This window comes from Pinus tabuliformis, chromosome 3_2, assembly GCF_031772625.1.
Source record: "Pinus tabuliformis cultivar Carrire ecotype Pingquan chromosome 3_2, CPIR1, whole genome shotgun sequence".
NCBI classification, from domain to species: domain Eukaryota; kingdom Viridiplantae; phylum Streptophyta; class Pinopsida; order Pinales; family Pinaceae; genus Pinus; species Pinus tabuliformis.
The window spans coordinates 1,084,551,474-1,084,571,852 of record NC_142302.1 but is presented as its reverse complement, the minus strand read 5'-3'; positions in this window follow the sequence as shown (position 1 = coordinate 1,084,571,852).

Below are 20,379 nucleotides of genomic sequence, written 5' to 3'. Positions count from 1 at the left end.
CCCCCCCCTCTTAGTATTATTTCCAACAAAGTTACCTTTCAAATGCTTTAATTGTGGAAGAGTCGGTCACTATGCTGCCAAATGTCCTCATAAGGATAAGATTTACAAGGGGAAGGAACCTATTAGATGGAACAAGAAACAGAATGCAAATAAGAAAAGCTATTACACTCATGAAGACAGTGATGGTATATCAAATAGTGATGAGGATGAACGAGGTAATCACTATAAACTTTTAATGGCTTTTGAAGATGATGATTACATGGATGTTATAGATGTGGATAGCTTTTATGAAGAGATTTCTAGACTCAAGACATGTTTAGAAGAAAAGAATATGATCATTGATACTCTGCAATTTCAACTTGATGAAAAAGAAAAATTTCTTGAAAAATTAGAATGTGAAATTGTTGGCCTTAGAAAAGAAATTGAGAAAACAAAGGCTATTAATCTCAAGTTTGTTAAAGGATCTGAAACTCTGGATGAGATTATCATTGTACAGCGTTCTCCACTAATCAAGACAGGTCTAGGGTATAATGGAGAAACATCTCAAGCATCCACCTCAAAGAGTTATCTTGATGCAGCAAGGAGGAATGAGAAAAAGCCCAATGGAGATCACCAGGTAAAACAGGGATGAATTACATCAAGAATAAACAAAGACTACCAGGTAAATCAGGGGCAATCCATTTTAAGGATGAACAAAAGCTACAACCAGCCACAGGTAAAATCTTCTCAATTTGCCTCAATAATTGATGACAATAGAAACTACAATCATTTGGCTGGTAGATTTGATAATCGTAGAAGTTTCTTCAATGGCCAATGTTTCTCTTGCCATAACTTTGGCCACAAATCAGCTCAATGTGTTGCCTATAAAACAATCATGACTAGAGAAGCTCAAAGAAAAGGAAATATGACTGGGATCACGAAAAGGACTTATAACAACTTTTCAGCCCTTCAAAACGAAATTGAATGTTCTATTTGTAATAACTTTGGCCATGAAGATTCTGAATGCAGGAGCAGGTTTTTGCAGACAAAGGAACAAGCCTCAAGTACCAGAACATGGAGAATAAAGGAACCAAAACCAGAAAGATGTGGGATAGCCTTTTATGCAGAAGGACAAGAAAATTTATGGTATATCAACAGCGGATGTTCGAAGCATATGACAGGTGATAAAGAAAAACTTGAATCATATACTGCTTTAGAAAAGGGAAAGAAGGTTTCTTTTGGAAATGATACCCCTGCGGCCATAAAAGGAAAACGCACTGCTCAGTTGAAAGAAAAGGTCAAGGCTGGAAATGTTTTGTATGTTGATGGCTTGAAGCATAACCTACTAAGTGTCAATCAGATGTGCAATCAAGGAACCGAGGTAATATTTCGATCAAATGAATGTAGTGTTCGTGATCTTGATACAGGAGAAACAGTGATCAAAGGCAGAAGAACTCCAAATAATCTTTACATATTTGAAGAAGGACAACAACAATGCTATTTGAGCAAGGATGATGAACACTGGTTTTGGCACCGGAGGTTGGGGCATCTAAGCTTTTCACAAATAAGGAAAGCATGCAAATACTAGGCAGTTCGTGGGCTTCCAGATATCAAAATTCCAGACAACACCATATGCAAATCATGTCAGTTTGGTAAGCAAACCAGAACTAACTTCCCTGAGAAGGAAGGATATGCCAGCAGGCCTCTTGAACTAGTCCATACAGATGTATGTGGTCCATTTAGGACAAGTTCACCTCGAGGAGAAGAATACTTTATACTATTCATTGACGACTTCTCCAGCATGGTTTGGTTAGGACTTATGAAAAACAAGGATGAAGCATTCGAAAAATTCAAATCTTTCAAAGCCTTGGCTGAAAACGAATCAGATAACAAAATTAAGTGCCTCAGGTCTGACAAAGGAGGGGAGTTTACCTCAAACGAATTTTTCGATTTCTGTGAAGAACATGGAATAAGAAGGGAATTTTCTACAGCTAGGACTCCTCAACAAAATGAAGTGGTGGAAAGGATGAACAGAACGGTTCAACAAATGGCTCATGCTATGCTTGATGAGTCTGGAACTCCCGCAACCTTCTGGGGTGAAGCTGCATTTGCAGCGGTTGTTATTCTCAACAAAACAAATGTCCGAGTAAACAACACTCAAACTCCGCATGAGCTCTGGTATGGTGAGACTCCTTCGATAAAGCATTTCAAAATTTTTGGGAGCAAATGCTATATTAAGAATACTGATGAACAGCTTGGCAAACTTGAACCTAGAGCAGATGAAGGCATTCTCCTTGGTTATTCTCCCCATAGCAAAGCATATAAGTGTTACAATAAAAGACTTGGAAGAATTGTTGACAGCATTGATGTAGTGGTTGATGAAAAAGGATACATTCCCAGGCAAGTAAATTATGAAAATATCGAAGAAGATGAAAACTACTCTCCAAATCAGATTGATGATGAAGAAGAACCTCAAGAGGCACCAGAGGAACAGATAAGGATAGAAGAGAAGACTCCATCCAGGTACATTCAGAAGAATCATCCAGAATCTCAGATTTTGGGGCAGAAAGAGGCAGGTGTACAAACAAGAAGAACAATTGCAGAAGCTTCAAGCTCTTTGGCATTACTCTCCCCCACTGAACCACAAAATGTAAAAGAGGAATGCAAAGATGAATTTTGGGTCAAGGCAATGGATGAATAACTTGAGCATATCGAAAAGAACAACACTTGGGAGTTGGTTCCTAGACCAAAAGATAAGAATGTCATAGGGACAAAATGGATCTTCAAAAATAAGTTGAATGAAAGTGGGGCAGTAATTAGAAACAAGGCCAGACATGTGTGTAAAGGGTATGCTCAACAAGAAGGAATAGATTTTGAAGAAACTTTTGCTCCTGTTGCAAGACTTGAGGCCATCCGAATGTTCCTTGCTCTCTCAAGCTTTCAAAAGTTCAAAGTATTTCAAATGGATGTGAAATCAGCTTTTCTGAATGGAGACTTAGAAGAAGAAGTATACATTGAGCAGCCAGATGGTTTCATTCTTGGGAATGATCCAAATCTTGTATGCAGACTGAAAAAGGCTCTCTATGGTCTTAAACAGGCTCCAAGGGCTTGGTACTACCGTTTGGACAAATACCTTCATAAACAAGGTTTTTCAAAAGGATCAGCAGATAGCAATCTTCATATAAAAATTGAAAATGAAAAATTACTAATACTTGTTGTGTATGTAGATGATATTATCTTTGGCAGCAATGAAGAAGCTATGAGTCAAAGCTTTGCCTTGGAGATGCAGAAAGAATTCGAAATGTCCTTGCTTGGAGAACTGACATACTTTCTTGGATTACAAATCCAACAAAATGAAGGCGGTATCTTCTTGTCTCAAACCAAGTACCTCATGCAGATTCTGAATAAGTATGGCATGGAAGATTCGAAACCAGTATGTACCCCTATGGTTACAGGATGCAGTCTTAGTGCAAATGATGAATCAGCAGCAGTTAATCAACCAACCTACATATCTATGATTGGAAGTCTACTTTATTTGATAGGTACCCAACCATACATCATGCATGCAGTGGGAATAGTTGGAAGATTGCAGGCAAATCCAAAGGAAACTCATCTTCAGGCAGTGAAGATAATTTTCAAGTATCTTCAAGGAACTGAAAACTATGGCTTATCTTATCCTAGAGACACAAATCTCACACTTCATGCTTACACAGATGCAGATTGGGCCGGAAGTGTGGATGACAGGAAAAGCACAAGCGGTGATGCTTTCTTTATGGGTTCCAGATTAGTATCTTGGTTCAGCAAGAAACAGAGTTCGATTGCTTTATCTACAGCTGAGGCAGAATATGCGGCTACTGCATCTTGTTGCACTCAACTTCTTTGGATGATGCAGACCTTGCAGGATTTTCAAATCACTTGTACACCACCTATCTCCATCTTCTGTGATAATACAAGTGCAATCAGCATTTCAAAGAACCCAGTCATGCATTCAAAGACCAAGCACATACCGATCAAGTATCATTTTCTCAGGGAACAAGTGCTTGAAAAAAAGGTCAAGTTGGAGTATGTTCCTTCTAAGGAACAAGTGGATGATATACTCACCAAACCATTGCCCAGCGAGACCTTTGAATACCTCAGGCAAAATCTGGGGGTTGTTGATGCATAATGTTGTTGTTAAATCTCATATGTTGGTGGTTGTACGCAAGGGGTATACGCGTACAGGTTCAGGGGGAGCATATATAATGCATTGTTGGCATTATGGTAGTTTAGAAGGAGTAATATGTCTCTATCTCTTTCATGATCCGGTTTATAATAAAAAAGGAGCAGGTTCTTAGGGGGAGATATAGTGAGGAGGAGCAGGTTTGGACATCCGCATGTATTTCAAGGAAAGAGTATGTCTTGATCCGCCCTTTGCCCTTGATGTCAAAGGGGGATAGTGATTTTGGAGTTGTTGCCATCAAGTCCAAAGGGGGAGATTGTTGGCATTATGATGCATGTGTTGTACTTGATGGCAACCCTCTCATAGAAGAACATCTCACTTATATACAATCAGATGACTCTACAGAGAAAACAGGTTATATCGGAGCAAGATGGAGCCAAGAGAAGCCAAGAGGAGACAAGAGGAGCCATATATATGTATATGTCACATATATATGCCAAAGAAGAGGAGCATTCACAGCTATCGGGAGCTTATTGGAGCAATAGAGGCATCAACATATGCAAGGAGGTCTTTGGAAGACTCTACCAAGCCAGAGGAGCCATCGGGAGCAATAGACAGAGTTATTGGGAGCGCAGATAGAGTTATCGAGAGTTATCGGGCTTAAAAAACCCTTGTATGCATGCTTTAACACTATCGGGAGTTATCGAGCGATTAAAACCCATATATATGCATTCACAACTATCGGAGCATCAATGCCAAAGGAATACACTATCGGAGGGCAAACGGAGGCCAAACCATATATATAAGGCAAACACTCTATCGGCAAAAAAAAGTTTATATATATATATATATATATATATATATATATATATATATATATATATCGGCATATATGTATATCGGCGCATCGCTAATCGGTGGTTTAGCTATGTGCCACCACTGAAACCTCCGATTGCGATATGTGTGTGGACCCAAAAGAAATATAAAGCATGGTTAAACACCATATCGCATCCGATCCATCGGATCGGCCATTGGCAATTGGCTATGTGTGTGCGGATCCGACAGAAATATAAAGCATGGTTAAACACCATATCACATCCGATCCATCGGGTCGGCCATCGGCAATTGGCTATGTTATGTGGAAGCGCCGATGGCGATAAGGTTGCAGACCCGATGAAGGCATTAAAAACAATTTATAATAATATCGCATCCGTCATATCGGAGAGTTGTGTATCACAGTGCTTGAAGCCCTGCCACACCTGAACGCCGATTGCGATAAGCAAGCGGACCCGACAGGCATATACAACATGATTCAATGTAATATCACATCCATAGGAGGATCAGCCCATCGGCCTATCGGCCATCGGCGATGTCTTGAGAAGCAGACCCGATATATTTTAGATGCGGGTTTAATATTGCTTGAAGTCCGCCTTTTAGTCGTTTGGACTGTTTTTCATCATTTTTCCTTGTTTTATCACTTAAGTCATCGTTTAAGTGATCAGTCCAAGCTATTGAGCCCCAGGTTTTCGGATCCCCTGTACTGGTAATCTACGGTTTCGATTCTTTGTTTTAACAAGAGCTTGACTATATAAGAGGAAAGGAGATCGTTTGGCAATACATCGGTGAATATTGAAGATCTTACGAAAGAACAGTTCCGAAACAGTTGCGATTGGTAGGGAAGTGATGGTTGAGATCTCATCGGTGCAGTCTGGGTATGCTTGAAGCCTGAAAATCATCTATTTGCAGGAGTGATACGGTGTGCAGAGCAGAAGACTGTGCAGGCGCATATACTCGCATATCAAAAAGAAGCACACGCGCAGATGTTCACAGATGTTTTGGTAAAGTCGCGGTCCCCGGTCGAGATTTGTTTTATCTGCCTTTGACTAATCTGCAGAGTTCTGGGTGCGCAATATTATGTTTATCCGCTGTATTGAGTTCTGATATAGGCATGATTAGCCTCTGTATTGATGGTTGACTAGATCGGGTGGATAACTATCATAATATACTTATACGTATATTGATCTGGTGCTTGGGTGATTCTGAAGATTTGTTGTATAAGGAAATTAGTTGATTCTCATTTGATCTTCTTGGATCCAATCTGAAAATTAATGAAACGTGGTCCTTAAAAGAAGTAGGGGGTTGTAGCTCCCTTCCAAGAGAGACTGGAGAATGAGAGAGATAGCTGTAGCTCTCTGCAGGTTGCAGCCTGCATACTGGTAAAGGACTGCACCAGTACAAATTCATTGTAAAAGAAGTTCTATTTGAAAGAAGATAGAGACATATTGCAGCAGGTGGTTTTCACCCACATTGGGTTTCCACCTTATATCTGGTGTTCCTTTGTGTGACTATCTGTTTTTCACTGTTCTTGTTCATTATTATATGGGACTAACATACAAGTTAATTATCAATATCCGAAGAATAATTTAAAGCATAAATCTGGATGGTTTATTGAAAAGAACTTAATAATACTGATTCACCCCCCCCTCTCAGTATTATTTCCAAAATTGGTATCAGAGCAGGTCCTTCTGAAGAAGCTTGATCACTTGAAGGAAGATCTATCATCATGAGAAACTACGAGAGGGAAGCATCAATCAGACCACCGATTTTTGATGGGACAAACTTCGTATATTGGAAGGTAAGAGTTACTCCCTATCTTCAATCTCTGGGCACAGAAGTCTAGGACATCATAGAAACAGGGTATACCTTTCCATCAGCTACTCCTATAGATCCAGCTGAGAAGAAGAAATATGAAACAAATGCAAAGGCGGTCAATACTCTTCGAGGATGTCTATCTCAATCAGAATTCGTGAAAGTTATGCAGTATAAATCCGCAAAAGAAATATGGGACAAGATTGTTCTAAGCTATGAAGGAGATGATCAGGTAAAACGAGCAAAACTTCAAACCCTCAGGATTCAATATGAAAATCTCAAGATGTATAATGATGAAAGTGTGGCTAACTATTTTCTTCGTGTAGATGAGATTGTTAATTGTATGAAAAATTTTGGTGAAGAAATAAAAGAGGCTGTTGTGGTTGAAAAAGTTCTAAAATCTTTGTCACCTAGGTTTGAATCTAAAGTATCTGCAATAGAAGAAAAGGAGAATCTACAAAATCTTAAAATGTCACAGCTGCATGGAATTCTAACTGCTTATGAAATGAGGAAAGGAGGTCCATCAGATAGGAGAGAAGCTGCCTTCAAGGCTTCAGGCAAAGGAGAGTACTATGAATCAGGACACGTGTCAGAAGAAGAAGAAGAATCAAATTTTGTCAGAAATCTTCAATGGGGTACTGGAAGATTCAGAGGTAAGTTACCTTTCAAATGCTTTACTTGTGGAAGATTCGGTCACTACGCTGCCAAATGTCCTCATAAGGATAAGATTTACAAGGCGAAGGAACATATTAGATGGAACAAGAAACAGAATCCAAATAAGAAAAGCTATTACACTCATGAAGACAGTGATGGTCTATCAAATAGTGATGAGGATGAACGAGGTAATCACTATAAACTTTTAATGGCTTTTGAAGATGATGATTACATGGATGCTATAGATGTGGATAGCTTTTATGAAGAGATTTCTATACTCAAGACATGTTTAGAAAAAAAGAATATGATCATTGATACTCTGTAATTTAAACTTGATGAAAAAGAAATTTTTTTTGAAAAATTAGAATGTGAAATTGTTGGCCTTAGAAAAGAAATTGAGAAAACAAAGGCTCTTAATCTCAAGTTTGTTAAAGGATCTGAAACTCTGGATGAGATTATCAATGTACAGCGTTCTCCACTAATCAAGACAGGTCTAGGGTATAATGGAGAAACATCTCAAGCATCCACCTCAAAGAGTTATCTCGATGCAGCAAGGAGGAATGAGCAAAAGCCCAATGGAGATCACCAAGTAAAACAGGGATGAATTACATCAAGAATAAACAAAGACTACCAGGTAAATCAGGGGCAATCCATTTTAAGGATGAACAAAAGCTACAACCAGCCACAGGTAAAATCTTCTCAATTTGCCTCAAGAATGGATGACAATAGAAACTACATTCATTTGGCTGGTAGATTTGATAATCGCAGAAGTTTCTTCAATGGCCAATGTTTCTCTTGCCATAACTTTGGCCACAAAGCAGCTCAATGTGTTGCCTATAAAACAATCATGACTAGAGAAGCTCAAAGAAAAAGAAATATGACTGGGATCACGAAAAGGAATTATAACAACTTTTCGGCCCTTGAAAATGAAATTGAATGTTCTATTTGTAATAACTTTGGTCATGAAGATTTTGAATGCAGGAGCAGGTTTTTGCAGACAAAGGAACAAGACTCAAGTACTAGAACATGGAGAATAAAGGAACTAAAACTAGAAAGATGTGGGATAGCCTTTTATGCAGAAGGACAAGAAAATTTATGGTATATCGATAGCGGATGTTCGAAGCATATGACAGGTGATAAAGAAAAACTTGACTCATATACTGCTTTAGAAAAGGGAAAGAAGGTTTCTTTTGGAAATGATACCCCTGCGGCCATGAAAGGAAAAGGCCCTGCTCAGTTGAAAGAAAAGGTCAAGGCTGGAAATGTTTTGTATGTTGATGGCTTGAAGCATAACCTACTGAGTGTCAGTCAGATGTGCGATCAAGGAACCGAGGTAATATTTCGATCAAATGAATGTAGTGTTCGTGATCTTGATACAGGAGAAACAGTGATCAAAGGCAGAAGAACTCCAAATAATCTTTACATATTTGAAGAAGGACAACAACATTGCTATTTGAGCAAGGATGATGAACACTGGTTATGGCACCGGAGGTTGGGGCATCTAAGCTTTTGACAAATAAGGAAAGCATGCAAATACCAGGCAGTTCGTGGGCTTCCAGATATCAAAATTCCAGACAACACCATATGCAAATCATGTCAATTTGGTAAGAAAACCAGAACTAACTTCCCTGAGAAGGAAGGATCTGCCAGCAGGCCTCTTGAACTAGTCCATACAGATGTATGTGGTCCATTTAGGACAAGGTCACCTCGAGGAGAAGAATACTTTATACTATTCATTGACGACTTCTCCAGGATGGTTTGGTTAGGACTTATGAAACACAAGGATGAAGCATTCGAAAAATTAAAATCTTTCAAAGCCTTGGCTGAAAACGAATCAGATTACAAAATTAAGTGCCTCAGGTCTGATAGAGGAGGGGAGTTTACCTCAAATGAATTTTTCGATTTCTGTGAAGAACATGGAATAAGAAGGGAATTTTCTACAGCTAGGACTCCTCAGCAAAATGGAGTGGTGGAAAGGATGAACAGAACGGTTCAACAAATGGCTCGTGCTATGCTTGATGAGTCTGGAACTCCCGCAACCTTCTGGGGTGAAGCTGCATTTGCAGCGGTTGTTATTATCAACAAAACAAATGTCCGAGTAAACAACACTCAAACTCCGCATGAGCTCTGGTATGGTGAGACTCTTTCAATAAAGCATTTCAAAATTTTTGGGAGCAAATGCTATATTAAGAATACTGATGAACAGCTTGGCAAACTTGAACCTAGAGCAGATGAAGGCATTCTCCTTGGTTATTCTCCCCACAGCAAAGCATATAAGTGTTACAATAAAAGACTTGGAAGAATTGTTGACAACATTGATGTACTGGTTGATGAAAAAGGATACATTCCCAGGCAAGTAAATTATGAAAATATCCAAGAAGATGAAAACTACTCTCCAAATCAGATTGATGATGAAGAAGAACCTCAAGAGGAACCAGAGGAACAGATAAGGATAGAAGAGAAGACTCCATCCAGGTACATTCAGAAGAATCATCCAGAATCTCAGATTTTGGGGCAGAAAGAGGCAGGTGTACAAACAAGAACAACAATTGCAGAAGCTTCAAGCTATTTGGCATTACTCTCCTCCACTGAACCACAAAATGTAAAAGAGGCATGGAAAGATGAATGTTGGGTCAAGGCAATGGATGAAGAACTTGAGCAGATCAAAAAGACCAACACTTGGGAGTTGGTTCCTAGACCAAAAGATAAGAATGCCATAGGGACAAAATGGATCTTCAAAAATAAGTTGAATGAAAGTGGGGAAGTAATTAGAAACAAGGCCAGACTTGTGTGTAAAGTGTATGCTCAACAAGAAGGAATAGATTTTGAAGAAACTTTTGCTCCTGTTGCAAGACTTGAGGCCATCCGAATGTTCCTTGCTCTCTCAAGCTTTCAAAAGTTCAAAGTATTTCAAATGGATGTGAAATCAGCTTTTCTGAATGGAGACTTAGAAGAAGAAGTATACATTGAGCAACCAGATGGTTTCATTCTTGGGAATGATCCAAATCTTGTATGCAGACTGAAAGAGGCTCTCTATGGTCTTAAACAGGTTCCAAGGGCTTGGTACTACTGTTTGGACAAATACCTTCATCAACAAGGTTTTTCAAAAGGATCAGCAGATAGCAATCTTTATATAAAAATTGAAAATGACAAATTACTAATACTTGTTGTGTATGTAGATGATATTATCTTTGGCAGCAATGAAGAAGCTATGAGTCAAAGCTTTGCCTTGGAGATGCAGAAAGAATTCGAAATGTCCTTGCTTGGAGAACTGACATACTTTCTTGGATTACAAATCCAACAAAATGAAGGTGGTATCTTCTTGTCTCAAACCAAGTACCTCAAGCAAATTATGAAGAAGTATGGCATGGAAGATTCGAAACCAGTATGTACCCCTATGGTTATGTTGATGCCTCGAAAATCGCTGCAACAACATTGGGGGATAACCACCCGGTCCGGACCTTAAAAGCAGCTCCTTTTCCGTTTGGTGTGGTGGCTCCGACTATTCATCTAGGTCCAATTACCTTCTCCCTATTGCTATTGGTTTATAATATATCTTTAACTACCAATAGACAGGGACATCAAATCACTTCTTCTTGCTGATCAGGCAAGAGAATGACCCTTAAGCTGATTTGGGTTCAGCCAAGCCACAACTAAAGTTTTGCCTCTTTGAGGAGAGGACTTAAAAGAATGTAGAATTTACTCTAAATGCAAGCTTATTCTATGATGTAAGCAAAAGAAACTAATCTAAATCCTATCTTAATTAGGCAGATATAGATCTAACCCAACTAAGAGCAAAATAATCAAAATATTGGGATTTAAATATGTCTTGCTTATAATGAATATCTTGTTAATGAAGTAGTTCAATTAACTGATATTATGGTTACCAAAACACATTCTATTGAGACCTTAAAACTGAAATAGTAAACCAACAACATTCAGGAAGTAGTTCACAAAATGATATTGATTATCAAATCAATAAATCCAATAATTGAATAATGATATGTGGAAATAGTTCACAACACATTATCATTCAATAAATTGGTTTCATAAGACAGATTTGAGAGTAAATAGTTACTCAAAAATGAGAAATTAATCCATAAAAAACAGAGATACATAATAAAAAGATTGAGACAAATTACCCATATTGACAATAGTGCACAAACATGAATAAAATGACACATTCCTCTCACCATAAAATTAAAACTGATATTTGAAACAATAGTATTAGAAATACCAATTTTATTGCATCCATTTCTCTGTTCTTGGTCTCCAACAGCCCTTTACATTGCTTGAACTTCTGCCTTCAAAACTAGAGCCACAATAGTGCAAACTCTGCTCTTCACACATAATTCAAGATACAAAAGGAAAATCCCCAATAATCCCCTAGATCTGAGATTTTTCACTCCTCCCTCCTACAACTCTAAATTCCAATTACAATAGTGCTTTCAGAAGTCTAAAATTGCAGAGGAGAGCAGCCCTTTTTACATTCTCTAATCTGTTATTTATAATCTTTGTAAAAGAATGTTTAGAGAGGAGAGTTTGTTCAAGAGAATTCTGCTAAATCCAATTTTACTTGCTCCTAATTCTGATCTTGAATTGCTGGAGCCTTCTCATTGATTGAGATTCTTTTTCCATATTTCTTCCACTGTTTTCCTGCAAAAGAAATCAAAATAAATTAAAATCCAATCAAAATATCATTTCTGGCAATTAAATCAAACCCAATCAAATTTTGTTTAAATAAATAATTAAAAACAAAATATAAGCTACGTATTGATGCTTGGAATGATTTGATTGGCAAAGGATATCATCGGCCAATGGATCTGCAATTAGAAGAGGCTTTGGATAAATGAAATTGAAAACAATAACTCAGAAAATTGATTTTGTTTCCAAAATTCGCAGCCTGATCTTCTGCCTGATTTGTGGCCTAATAAATGATCAAATCTGTTGGTGAAACCTCCTTCAAAATGTTTTGCTTGATTTTCTCTTTCCAATGAGCCGTCCTGGGCCTCATTCGGCCAAGTAGAACTCAATTTATGAGCTTCCAAAGTTGATGGGTCAAATCTGATATAAATCTGGAAATTCTGTTGCTGGGCTAAAAATCAGAATTTGAATTAAAAATCTAATCCTAAATTAGTTTCTAATTTAATTGTTAATCATTAATCTAACTAACTAATATCTAATTAACTATTTATGAGCAAATTAAATCTAATTAAAAACTAATTAATATTAATCTAAATGATATTTAAATTTAAATTAATCAAATTAATTAACTGTTATAAATTAATTAATATGATTAGTTTAAAATTTATTAATTAAATAATACATATTAATTTAAATAATCTAATATATATTACATATTATTAATTAATATAATATATTATATATACATATTAATATAAAAACTAACTTTTAATATATATTACCCTACCCTGCTCATATATAAACTAATATATAAACTACACTAACCTACAGCATACGTTATTCCTTTATTAACTCCACTCATTTGAATATTTACTTTTTAAACTAAGGTTATAGTCCCCCTACGTTATTGCATAAGCCTTTTTCAAAACGAGGAATGGAGTTAAGGTAAGTATGGTATGCCTTTCGCGTCGGCAAATCGGGAGGAAGGGGATATCGGGGGTACACAAAAAATAATGCGAAATGCCGATATGTAAATGCTGCGAAATGCCGATGCGATATATCGCATCGGGGGGACTAATATGTTTTGTCGGGGTTCCTTAAAAATGGTTGCGAATGGAACTCCCGATGCGATCTTTTATTTATTTTTTTATATTTGTTTTTTGTTTGTTTTAAATTTTAATTTAATTAAATTAATTATATAATATATTAATTAATTTAATTAATTTAAAATTTAATTTTAAACTTAAATTTTTATTTTTTGTTTGTTTTGTTTTTATGAACATAAGTTTTTAAACTATGGCTAAAAATAAAACTACAGCCACTTGAATGTTTGGCTTTTCGAGATTAAGATTTGATTAGAAAATTGGAGTGAATTTCTTAAGTCCCGATGCTTTAATTATTTGGCTGCATGACTAAAAATAAAAATGTTAGTAAAAGCTTGCTACGAGTTAATATTTAAACTGAATGCGTTATTGGACAAATTTATTTACAAAATGCGATATTGTACATTTTATGCATTTTTAACTCAGGCTAGATAAATGATGAGATTTCAAAGGAGTGCCATTTTCAAACCAGTTGACCAAATGAGGCGAAACAAGCGTCGATGGGAAGCTTATAAAAAATCGATTCTAACAAAGCAATCAAAACAAGAATCCAACGAAAACTAAAAATTAACAAAAGCGTAGGGCAATTAACTAAAATAAAAATCCAAAAAGGTGCCTAGCCAAAATTTTTATAGAAAGGGTCCCCATTATTTGAAGCGGACGCATCAATAATGGGGGGTGTTGTATTTTTACCACAACAATTGGCGACACACGGGAGAAGAACCAGTTATCTCTGTTATGAATGAGATTTTCCTAAAATTAAAGCAAAAATAATTAAAGAAGAGAAGATTATACTTGAAATGCTTGACTTAGTTCATTAGTCTGAATAAAAACCAGAATCATCTAACTGTAATTTTTCTTAAAATTCCTCATAAATTAAAATATTTCGAAACTCTATATCAGTCATTAATTAGCTGAAGGGATAAAGCAGGGGTCACTTTACAGCTTAGCTTTCAAAATATACTCGTTTGTCACAGGTAGAGCCACTGTTGCCAGCAAACGTCTATAGTTTCGACAGGGTTACCTTTTAATCATAAATGATTCAAAATCCCATCTGTTTAAGAATTATTGATCTAGAGATAAATCCATTTATATATGTTTATTTTTTTTTTTTTATTTTTTTTTTTTTTATATTAAATCTTAAAAGCCATTGTCCTAGTATGGTAGCCAGATAGTTGACAATGCCATTCACTGGTTAAAATTGCACTGAACAAGCTGGCTCGTGATGAGACCCCTTGTCTTATAATTGTTTGCAATCATAAGCCATTACCCTGGTTTGTTTAGCAGTGTTGGTAATGTCAGCCTATTTTCCCCTATGATCATGGTAAGCAGGCTCACGATGAGACCTCTTATCTTTTAAGTTTAAATATATTTCTGGATTATTCTCTAGAAAAATAAGACTCTTTGGGACAGGGAGAATCATTGACTCCTTAAGGGTTAAGAATGACAATTTCAGAGTTAAAGGTGTTTTGCTGTAAAGTGTCTTTACTTGGTTAAAAATAACTTTTCTTGACTGATAATAGAACTCTGAAAGATCCTAATAAAATTTTGAAATCTCAAAATGATTACAATTTGATGAAAAAGAAATTTTCAGATTTTATGATACTTTGCCAACTTCTCTTGATTGGTAATCTCTTCCTTAAGTATGTCTACCTTTATAATAAGAAAATCAAACTTCACTAAGAGATTTAAGAAAATGTTAATAGGTAACTATTAACAATTTTTCTCGATGAATGCTGACCACAATTAGGTAACAAGAAGACCTTCCATATAAATCGCAGCAAAGTCACCAAAATCAAAACTGAAAACCAAAAGAAAAGAAGTCTTATGCTAATAGTGAGAAAAGAAATCAGCGAACAAAAATAAAAACAAAGAAATCTCTAAAAATGGAAAGGAAAATCCAAGTCTCGCAAGATAAACTCAAACAAGAATGTTTATACCAATGTCTCCAACAATATGAAGAAAAAGAAAATAAGCATGCAATCATTCCTTCTTATGTTGAGATTTAGAAAAACATACCTTGCAGAGTTGTGAATGCTTTAGGCTTTTAGATAACAGTGATCGTAAAATTCAGCCATCATGAAAACTTTCTGTCTGATATTAATTTTCTTGTTTGAAAGCATCATCTTAATTGTTTTCCGATGAAAGGAATGCTAAAGAAACAAACTAAAGGTTCAGAAACTTCCTGGTGTAACTGGAAGATCATCGCTGCTTCATGAAATTAAGCCAGGAAAAGAGTATGGACTTCAAAAATATGATCTGGCAAAAAGATTGAAAGCTTTAAATGGAGAGCTGCAAAACAGAGTTTTATATCAGCATAATTTAAAAACAAAAACGAAACTAGAATGATGAAATGGAAATTAATGAAAGTGGGCACATGAATCTTACCATTGGATAATTGCTCTTGATCTTACCTGAAAGGTATCAATTTCTCCAAACTAGCTGACTCCTTATTTTAATTAACATTAAAAACATGAAGAAGTCACACTAACCAAAATCCTATAACCCAAAATCATTATTTATTTTATTTAAACTAAAGCAAGCAGTAAAAATGGAATGCTTAGTGCTTCAAGGGAATTGAAATAAAAGAAATGCATCAGAGATGAGAATGAGAATTTGCAGTAATGACTATTTCTCAAAATATTATTAGTTCTATATAAATTCCATGATTTTATAAATAGTTCAGAATCAAGACCAAATCTACGATAATAAAATTTAAATATGAAGATAGAGAGGTCTTGAATTCCATTTTTAATTATGGAATTATATATTTAAGCTAAAATGTATGAGAAATTGAAATAATTTGGATATGCTGCAAATTGGTCATTCACTGCTTTCTTACCATAGTGGTTACCCAAGCTCGCTTTTAAAATAACACATTGCCGTATCGGATGATTCACATAACATGTTTCTTCACCATGCTTCAAATTTAATCTGCAGAACTTCACCTTTATTGCTATGTCATATATCGATTAAATGTTAATGGCTCATAGGCATGCATTGGAAGCTATTGCATCGGAGATTGCAATGGAAAATTGTCGATAAGAACATGTGCAATGAAATGAAGCGATCGCATCATTAAAGAAATATTATATCGGGGATCAGAGAATAAATTGCATCGTGCTTCCCATATTGCAAAATACACATTGTAGATTCAGAGAGGTGATGTGAGCGTAAGAATGTGATGAAATGATTGCAATATCGGCGATGCGATGGAAGTCGTAGCTAATCGGAAATCGGCAAATTTTGGGTACCCGATGTAACACAATATATTTTTTGCGATGCCGATATGCGATGAAGAGCGGACCCGATAACTTTTTATGATGGGATTTTAATAACATATCGGATCCGAGATATCGGCCATAAATAAAACTGCAAGGAAGCGATTGCGATATCGGCGATGCGATGGATGACGTAAATCGGCGATCGGCAATCTTAAGCACCCGATGTAACACAATATGATTGTTGCGATGCCGATATGCGATGAATGACGTGGCTAATCGGCGATCGCGATCGGCAATGTTATGCGCACGATTTAACAATTCTCAATATGCCGATATGTGATGAAGAGTGGACCCGATAATTTTATGTTGAAAATTTGATAACATATCGGATCCGAAACATCGGCCTCCTTTAAAGTTATACTCCTACCATTATTGCGATTGAACGGACGCGATATTTTATGAATTTGATTTGAATTTCATATCAGGTCCGGAATTATGTGTTTATCGCAATATCGGTAAAGTTGATTATCGGAGATAGGCGATTCATGTTCATGGAAATATACTTCACTTGGAAAGCTCCGATAAGCGAAATGCAATATGACATATGAGTAAGATAATACATCGGAGGTCTTTAATGAACAATTTGTGATCAAAAGACATGCTAAGAGCTACTTCCGATGAAATGTTGTGATGCGAATGGTCTTATGATATTTCTTGAAATTTCAATTGGGTTTTCTAATGAATGAAAGCAAAGCTAAAAAATGCTTAAACTCTAATGAATCAGAATTGAATTTCCCTGAACCTGTTTGCAAATTTAAAATGAGTTTGCTGCTTACTTCAGATTTTGAAAAGAAATAAAAACCTGCAAATAAAACAGAACATAAATCAAAAATAAGCTAAGGAAAAAAGAACTAATAATGGATGAAAATAAAGTTGTAAATGCGTACCTGAAAAGAATTTGTCTGTAAATTTTACCTGATAAATCTTCAAATTCTTCCTTTGATTAAAATCATCTCATTATTTATTTTAAATCTAAGTGCGCAATCAGCCTAAATGAAATCAATCATTCATGTTCATGGAATATAAAATTTACCAGAAATAAATATGAAACTATGCTTCCCTTTCGAAGTGAAGTAACAATTTATTACCTCTGCTCATTCCGAATTAATCTTGAGAAAAATCTGTATTGTTATAGTGACTTTTTAATAATGCCTTTAGTAAATAGACATGATGCGTTTTTACAGCATCAGATAATAAACTAAAGATTAGAATGAGATTAAGCCACTAATTGTAGAAAAATGTCAAAACAGATTTAAATGTGTGCACTTGGCAAAATGGGCATCCTTAAGATCAGCTTTTGGCAAATTCTGAGGAATATAATATGAACTTCATATGATTGCTGTGACAGGTTAGATTGACTGATAATGATTGAATTAGAATTAGGCTTATCATAGTCAATCATACATCTCATAGGATAATGGGATCAAGAAGCTTTTATATCCTCAAATCCTTACCATATAAATTTCAAAAGAAAATCTTAGAAGGAAATCCCGAAATGAAGAAAAGTGGCTTTGAGGCAATCGATGCCAAGTGCAATTTTAATTGACTTTGATCAAGACATTATTCAAAATAGACAGAGTAGAGAAATCGCTATAAGAAATTTCAAAAAGGAAAGCAAGAATTAAAATTTTCTGATAAGGAAAAAATGTTTCCACTGAACATGTATGAGAAGGCTGATTGCTTTGTTTTATTTTTTAATCTACAGAACTATTGCAAATAAATTAACTTCATAAAACAAGCTAACTAAGTTAATTCTACTCCTATTCTAACCATATACATGAAAATGACTAGGTATAGTCATATTTCCAGTGTAGCCATTTTCTCATTTTTATTCCCGCGTTTATGTACAGTTCAAATGTTAGTAATAAGAATAAAAATCTAACTAAACTAAGGAAAATAAATCTGAAATAAGAATGTACAGTTATTGTTAGCAACTTAATTAAAATCTCTTTCTCATGAAATTTCCTTTCCAATTCGATACCAATTGGATCGCAAAAATCTGGATGGATTTCCATTAAGGATGGGGAAATGTTCAAGGGAAGAGATAACAGGCCGAATTGTGGATATGAGTTTTCAAATTCAAAGGCCTGGAAAGAATTGTTAGTATTATGTACAAATGTTAAATTATTGACAATTTTCCTTGAAGGAAAAACTTCCAAATAATCTTCAAATGAGTCAATGAAAAATGAATGGAAGTCTGTCAAATGACATGGAAAATTATTAATTGAATTGAATAGCTGGCCAGATTGCAAAAATACATTCTCTTGTTGATATTGCCTTTGAAAAAATAGAAGCTTCTGATGAAACATTAGCATTGATTTAAATTGGAATATTAATATCTGTTGATGCTGATGATTATAATATGAAACTTGAATTTCCCAATTGGGCAATGCATCGATTGAGTGTTTGATAATAAGGTATTCAATATGCCAGCGAAGAGAGTGAAAATTTTGCAAAATAAAATCAGAAAATAAATCTAAGTTTAAACAAAATAGCTGTGAAAGAAAAACTAAAATGGAATCACTATTTGTACAACTAATGTTACAGCACATTTTGGATCGTTTTGAAATTATTTCATTTTCACAAGGAATGGCCATAATTATGGAATTTGAATAATTTTGAATTCCAACTTGTGAAATAGAAAACGAATTATGATTATGAATAGGAATGGGAGTTTGATCGTCATATGAATCATAAATTGGACTGTTTTCAAGAATAATGAAATCATGAAGATAATTAGCTACTCTAAAATGAGGATTAGTTGGGATAATTTCTAAATTGAAGCGTTCCTCATTCTCAGATTTTATTTGAATTTTATCATGAGGATTCTCTTGAGAAAAATTGAAATCAACATCCTCAATATCAGAGTAATTATCATAAATGACCTCACAAGATTCTCTAGAATTCCCTTCAATCTCATCCAATATATCAAAACAAGGAGGGACAAGAATTTCATGTTCATCAGTGGCAAAAGAATGATCAATTATTGTTTCTTTATCTTGATAAAAACTTAATGGTAATTCATTTAGATCAGCCTCTTTAATTTCTGGAATATCATTAACATCAAGAGGAAAAATATTACCATTATTGAAAATATCAGGATAAAGGGAAAAGTGTGAACCTGAAACAATGCATTTAAAACTGTCTCTGTTTGAGAGCTCTTGTGCATTATGCTCATTGTAAATTTCATATTGCAGATCATTCCTTTGCGTGCATATGCTTTCTTGAAGAACGCTGCTTTGCTGCTCTGATTTCGGCATTTGTTCATCATGGAGAAATTCAGAAATTTGTACAGCAGTTTGCATTTTATTTGCTTTGATTGCTGCTTGTACTTGCTGATTTGCGATTTGATTTTCCGAATTTACTTCAAAGTAGCTTTCAAATTTCAAGGCGGCTTTTTCTCGAAAATTGCTATTGTTGTCTTCTTGCATTTGAATGGAAATATTTTCCAAGCTTTGTGAAACCGCTTCATCAGCATTTATTTGCACATCCGTGTTGGGATTTTCATTTATGTTGGAAGGGGATGAAACAAAACTTGAACTAATTTCATATGGATTGGGAATGGGAGGCAGAGAACATACATATTCAAACCAATCTAATGATTCTTCTTCCGTGGGTTTATCTTCGTCTTTAAATCTTAAGCAATTCAAATGAAATCGAATATTAAAATCATTAACAGACTCATTTTTAAACCTTCGTAGATATTCAATTTCTTCACATACCTGTTCATAATCATAGCCGTCAAATTTACAAATGAAAATTGTAACAAATTGATCCCACCTGTGGATTGAAGCAACTGGAAGAGTTCTGCACCAGCTTCTGGCTTTTGCCGCAAATGTGAGAGTAAAAATTCTGCATAAAATGCCTTCATCAATTCCTTGAAAATCATAATTTGAAATGTTTTGAA